This window comes from Nanorana parkeri, unplaced genomic scaffold (assembly GCF_000935625.1).
Source record: "Nanorana parkeri isolate BGI_ZX_2015 unplaced genomic scaffold, ASM93562v1 scaffold309, whole genome shotgun sequence".
In the NCBI taxonomy this organism is placed as follows: Eukaryota; Metazoa; Chordata; class Amphibia; order Anura; family Dicroglossidae; genus Nanorana; species Nanorana parkeri.
In genome coordinates this window covers 743,629-750,835 of record NW_017306577.1, presented here as the reverse complement: position 1 = coordinate 750,835, position 7,207 = coordinate 743,629, and the positions used below count along the sequence as shown (strand labels likewise).

Genomic DNA, 7,207 nt, shown 5'->3' with positions numbered 1-7,207 from the left:
CGAGCTGTAGCTCGCGGTATACTGAGACGCCGCAGTTGAAGAGGACCCCGACAATTGTGCCGGGATCCGCCCAGCTGCGTGACTGACAGCTGGCTCTGCCTATCTAGAGGCAGAGCCAGCTGTACCCGCCCCCTCCCCCGTCCGTCCCGCCAGTCAGCGCTGGCAGATCGGAGCGGGGAGGGGGGAAATCCAGCCCCTCCCATGTCACGGCAGAGAGCCGTGACAGGATCGAGAGGTGAGCGAACGCCGGCCCGATCTACTGAGCCGACCTGTGACAGTCTCATTGTCACAGGTCGGCTAGAACTATGAAGTGAGTGAAAAGCACCCCCCTCATAGTTCTCCTTTAATGGCTGAAACCCTTGCCAAAAATTAAATCCCTGTTGTGCGGTATGCTTGTAACATGATCTCAGGTAGACATGTAAGCTGCAGAAAAATTTGGTTCAGTTATTTTGGAATTCTGGATTCGGATCCAAAATTCAATTCGGCTCGGGTTTTGGATTTGGGTTTTCGGTAGGGATGCACCGAATACAAGTGCCGATACCGAGTATTTGGGCGAGTACTCGTACAGCTTCCCGATTGGTCGGGAAGCTGGCAAATCAGGAAGCCGGGCGCCGTGTAATGACACAGCGCCCGGCATTCTGATTGGCCGGGAAGCCGGCTCCGGTTGGGTACCGGAGGAAGACCGTTCCGGGCTGGACATGCCGAGGTGAGAGGGGACGGGCTTGGACGTCTTTACACGCCACCTGGCTTCCTGAATGGGACTTCCGGTACTCGGTAATTGGTATCGGCAAGTACCGAAAAAAAATGATCGGTACTCGTACTCGGTACCAAAATACCGGTATCGGTGCATCCCTAGTTTTCGGAAATCTGAATTTCGTTAGTTTCAGGACAGTTTACGAAGGTATATTTGTTACGACTACCACATAAAACTATATGCATATAATACCGTGTTTCCCCGAAAATAAGACACTGTGTCATATATATATATTTTTGGGGTCTTATTTTCGGGGTAGGTCTTATTTTTTTTAATGTACAACAATCCATAGTTAATGCAAATCCAAATTAAATAATCCAAAATGGCAAAATTAAGAATATGGTGATCAGGGGTGCCGTATCTTTCCAAGAGCAATGTGGTAACCAATCGCTGGCCAGAATTAGCGAAGCGCGCTTTCACTATCGATTCCTCACAGGCGGAGCGCATTTGTTATCACAGGAGGCGGCGCTATAGAGGAGGTATCGGCTTATGCGGCTCTGCTCCCTCCGATGCCGCCTCGCTTCCACAAGCGCTGGCTTCGTTGGCACCGCTGATTCTCTCCCGCCTCTCCTGCGGCTCTTCAAGTTCCCCCTTATGCCACCACCGGCGCTGGGAATGGTTACAACTAGGTCTTATTTTCGGGGTAGGTCTTATTTTCAGGGAAACACGGTACTAAAGCTGATTCTCCCAGACCCGAATGGCATTCGGGATCCAAATTTCCGAATTGCATTCGGGAGCTCCCAAATGCCATTCGGGTCTGGGAGCCTCAGCTTTAGTAATATATGTATATACTGAACACAAATTTTCATACGGCATGTGAATTTTCTGGCCAACCAGATGGCTCCCATGTTGTCGTAACGAAAATTTGTGTTCACGGACCCAATCGGATGCATTAAACCGAACAACACTTCTGACTGGCTGGGAAAGTCACATGCTCGATTCAGTTTGGTTTTTGAACGAAAAACTCCGAGATCCGAGCATCCGAGATTCGGAAATGGAAATTCGGATATGTCCGAATTTTGATTCGGAATTAAATGAATCGCACATGTCTAATCTCACGCTCTGCGCAGACCTCTGGATAAAGCACGGGGCCCAATCACAAGAACATGAGATGTGGATTCGGAGCAATCGCATGCGCCATCAGAGAATTAAAATGGTTGCAAAAAGGAGAAATGGTTTATTTGTGAAAGATTCCCGCTGGCTGCAGACGGAACTGGAAAATATGGCTTGTGTCATATTTTTAAGTTTTAATAAAAGCAAACGGATGATAAGTCTGTAGACACAAATGAAAATAACGATAGAGAAGACTGTACACAGATACGTTGCACATAGGCCTCATCACATGATATATATAATCCAGACAACAGACCGTCCTCCGCATACACCGAGGAGCAATAAGGTTGTCTGTGTGCAAACATCAACGCTGCCAGATCCCTTAAATCACACCAAATGAATCGAATCGCTGTTGGGAGATGGGAGTCCGGATTCTCCCACATTACATATGCTGCAACGCTGCTACCAGGAGCCAATCAGCCTGAAAAAGCACAAGCTGTATAATGTGTATTTGGTTATCTGCAGATACTGTATATATGTTTATAGAGTTTTTTACATGTCCCTAATTACTACTTTACATGTAAATGTCTCCAGTCCCTTCCATATCAATGGATCCCTAATGTAATGTATCTAGTGCCTTCCAATCTTATAGAAGTGTCCAGTCCCTTCCATATCAATGGATCCCTAATGTAATGTATCTAGTGCCTTCCAATCTTATAGAAGTGTCCAGTCCCTTCCATATCAATGGATCCCTAATGTAATGTATCTAGGGCCTTCCAATCTTATAGAAGTGTCCAGTCCCTTCCATATCAATGGATCCCTAATGTAATGTATCTAGGACAGTGGTGGCGACTTGGCACTCCAGCTGTGCCAAAACTACAAATGCCAAGATGCATCTGCCTCTGGGAGTTATGTCTGTGGCTGTCAGAGCCTTGCAATGCCTCATGGGACTTGTAGTTCCAAAACAGCTGGAGTGCCAAGGTTCGCCATCACTGATCTAGGGTCTTCCAATCATATAGAAGTATCCACTCCCTTCCATATCAATGTATCCCTAATGTAATGTATCTAGTGCCTTCCAATCATATAGAAGTATCCAGTCCCTTCCATATCAATTATATCTTGACAATTTATATCTTGATATCTTATATCTTGATCAATATGGTAGGGATGGTGGTGGTGGGTCGGGTCGATCCTCTTGATCTTTTTTTTGAGACCAAAATATGTCTGAAAGTAATTAAAATTGGTATGAAATGTCCATGTGTAGACAGCATTAGTGTCCATCTGCTAATGTGATCAATTATAAGCAACATGATCTTTATTTCTTCACAATTGTCTTTTAATTACAGGTGATGTCCCTTTCCGAATTCTCCCTACAGGCTGTTTTCTGCAAAGAATAAGGTATGTGAGGTTTGTTTATATATCTACACAAATGATGACGTTTGTTGCTTTAAATACAAGATGACTTTCAGCAAAATTGTTTGCTTCTTGGTCGGACTGTCAGCCGAAAATCTGGGTCTGAACGTGCGAATTGTGGCCGTCAGCGACTAGTCAATGTTAGGGCAGAACGGGGGAGGGGCAAGACTGGTACAAGACAACAGAAGGGCAACAGTGCCGTGTCAGATTCCTTTCATCATCTCGTGGAGTCACGAGGCGGCCCAACGATGTCAACTCGTGCAGGCGGCCATATTAGTGATGGACGCCGGCAGAGAGAGGAGGGGACGTTCACACCAGCAGGTCCCCTCCTCTCTCCTGACAGGACCGAGTGCCCGACTTTTTAGAGGGGGTGACACCAAAATTACTTTCGGTCATTTTGGTGTCACCCCTGCAATGGTGAAATATAGAAATGTATGTATCTTGCAGCACTCCTTCCTGGATTATTGTAAATTGCAAATGGGTGCTCGTAGTGACCACGGGGGCATCATGAGATGGTTTGAAGTAATAATGGATGTCACCAGCACACCAAGCTGTAGTATTCAGCAATTGTCCATGTTAATGACAACCAATGTCATTCAATAGCGAGTACTTTCGCGGCCTCGCAGGGTCCCAGTCACCAGGCTCAGAATGACCCGTGCAATGGTGGCACCCGGGTATGGGCCGCGCCCCCCTTGTGACGCCACTGCCGGAGTTCACCTTCAAGACGTGTGACTATATTCCAGAAAAAGTTTTGGAACTTTCCCGTGCAGCCAGAACAGTCAATCCGCATGCCGCTGAACCGCCGCGGCCTCTGCGTTTCCCGGGTCTTCGGGTTTTATAGCCGTGTAAATGCAGATAAAACATTATGCATTGTCTGTCAAGCACAGCGGCTCGGCGACAGGATGGAAATGGATTTGCTGACAGCAATGTTCGCAGCTGTTTAAACGGATGTAATCTTCCCAAAACAGCGCATTGTTTATGGGGCCCGTGGGTTCAATCTTCCGCCTGACTGGAGAGGGTGCTATTAACCGACATATTTCGCGTTTAAGGACCTACGCAAGATTTACATAAGTCTTTCAATGCAATGAGCCGCGCTGAACTCGTCTCATATTAAAGGCTAATAATTTTCTTGGGGTTTTTTTTTTTTGTAATTGCCGTAAGATGACGAAGGAACGGATCCCGAAATGCCAGGTATATAATTGTCGATGATGCCCGCGCCAGCCTGACAAAATAAGCGTAAATCATTGGAACTGCTCGGAGCGCAGAGGGGGAAATGGCTGGCCTGGTATTTCAGAGGATGTTTAGTGAGAGATGATTATACGAGGGGAAACTTTGTTATGTCGATGGGAGATGTTTTATGGATACATTTCAAAAGTAGCGTTTATTGCTTCTGCGGGATAATGTTACTTATCGCGAGTTACTAAAACCAACTTGTGTTTCTGTAATAGGCTTTCCTCTATGTACAGCTGATCTTACAGGTTGATAATATATATATATATAAAAGCAAGCAGTCAAAAATATAAAATAAATTTTTTTTTTATTGTAACGACCTCAGTCGGGCTCTGCTGCACGCACCAAAGAATATGCATGGACGAGGAGTGAGCAGAAGGATGACTCATCAGTGTGCTGCTGAGCCTTCACTGTCCAATCACATACTGGGGGTGGAGAGGTGACCAAGCCGTAATTCTTGCACTTTACAATGCAGCCATTGGAATGACCTAATTTGGGCTCAGCTGCATGCACACATTTATATGCATGCAGTAGGAGTGAGCAGAAGGATGACTCATCACTGTGCCGCTGCTCCTTCACTGTCCAATTGCGTACTGTGGGCGAAGAGGTGACCAAGCTGTATTTATTATTTAATACATTTAGTTTTCAATGCAGCCATTGTAATGACGTTAATCGGGCTCTGCCACGTGCACAAATGTATATGCATGTAGGAGGAGTGAGCAGAAGGATGACTCATCAGTGTGCTGCTGCTCCATCACTGCCCAATCACACACATTGTAAAGACCTCAGTCAGGCTCTGCTCCATGCACCAAAGAATATGCATGGAGGAGGAGTGAGCAGAAGAATGACTTATTAGAATGTTGCTGCTCAGTGGCGTCACAAGGGGGGTCCTGGAGGTGCAGCCCGCACCCGGGTGCCACCATTCGGTGTCACCCCCACCTCAGTCATGTTGGTGTCACCCCCTCTAAAAAGTTGGGCACTCAGTCATGGACCGAGAGCCAGACAGTGTTAGGAGTGAGGAGGGGACCGGGCGTCATACCTCACCCAAATGCCCCCCTCCTCTCTCTGCCGGCATCCATCACCAAGATGGCCGCCGGCACGCACGATGACGACACGGCGGGGTGCCACCCAGTCTAGAGAGCGGGTGACACCCGGCCTCGGGATGTCCCTGTCGCTGATCCTTACAGCCATTGCAATGGTCTCAATTGGGCTTTGCTCCATACACAAATTATTATACTATACATGGAGGAGAAGTGAGCAGAAGGATGACTCATCAGAGTGCTGCTGCTCCTTCACTGTCCAATCCCGTACTGGGGACTTAAAGGTGACCATTTTTTCAAAGAGCTTACCATCTAAGATCCTTAAAGTCATATGCACCCATACTAGAGCCAATTAACCTACCAACATGTTTTTGGAGTGAGGGAGGACATTGGGAGTACCCAGGGGAAAGCCATGCAAGCGCAGGGAGAACATGCAAACTCCATTCCGATAGTGTCCTGGCATGGATTTAAACCAAGGATTCCAGTACTGCAAGGTGAAAGTGCTAACCGCTGAGCCAAGGTGCTGCCCTGAACGTTAGATGCACTTTACGTAAAAAAAAAAGGATAAAAACATAAATAGTAAAAAAAAAGGATAAAAGCATTACAAAAATAAATGTAATATTTGGTTGAACTCAGTGGACTTGTGTCTGAACCTGACTGACTCTGTAATGATTTATTCATGAACACAAAGCCGCACTAATTTATCTTTCTTTCCAATTGTCTCCAAACCGAGGAAGGGATAAAGGTTTTGCAAACACACAATGTGAGCTTAGCAACGAGAGTAACATTTGAAAATATTATTTTAGCCGAATGGAACACGATGCTTGGAACAGACGTTCAGCAGAGGTAGTGAGTCATACAACAGTATGTGAATGTAAGCATGCTTGGCACAAACAGAGGTCTATAGGGGCAGGCTTGATGGACTATCTGTCTTCTATGTATATACGTCATTGGGATTTTCCATGTAGACATTAGGCAGATGTATAGAGTGGGGAAGGGTTGGAACCCCGACAGGTTTTTACTCCTATCTGGGGGTTCGTTATAGACATCAGCTTCTTTTTTGGCTACAGCAGCCGGAGAAATGACAGGCTGAGGTGGAAGTGATGTAATACACATCACTTCCGCATTCAGAGATCGGAGGGGAGATCAGCCAGTAAAAGTGTGCTGATCTCCCCCTGATCCAGCCAGAGAGACCCGCCATGCTGGTCCCGGGCCCACATGGAGAACAGCGGAGCCTGGGATAGCCAGCGGTGGAGGGGGAGGGGCACACTCCTTGGCACAATGCAAGGGATCAGGTGGCTCTATAGCTGCCCAAATGCTTTTATGTAACAGCCTTCATCTGCTCTGAACAATGCGTGCGGTTTCCACGGGAAAGGCCATTTAGAAACACTCACCCGCCGTCAAGCATCTGCAGTCCGGTCATTTATTTACATTCAGCCGGATGGCAACTGGTTAAAGACTATATAGCTATAATGGTCATTTTTATCATGAAATGTTAAAATCATTTGATGAATAAATTATATTAAATATATAAATACTGTAGATTTTATCTATCAAGTATATCTTCTTAGATTTTATAGAAAATATATTATTTTACATCAAATGTTAAATCTCATATAGCTATAAATTGGATAGTAGAAAATATACTTAATATCAATATGGATTTTAATGACTAAATTAATTAATTTGGCGCTGAAGTTGCTAGAGGGCCAGACCA

The 7,207-nt window shown here is 45.9% G+C and overlaps 1 long non-coding RNA gene across 1 annotated transcript in view; it reads left to right on the top strand.

Annotated features, from left to right (window-relative positions):
• LOC108788169 overlaps positions 1 to 7,207 on the top strand; it is a 380,303-nt gene that overhangs the window by 169,153 nt on the left and 203,943 nt on the right. Inside the window, exon 2 of the long non-coding RNA XR_001941322.1 lies at positions 3,154 to 3,205. This is a non-coding gene — a long non-coding RNA (uncharacterized LOC108788169). The remainder of the gene's footprint in view (positions 1 to 3,153; positions 3,206 to 7,207) is intronic.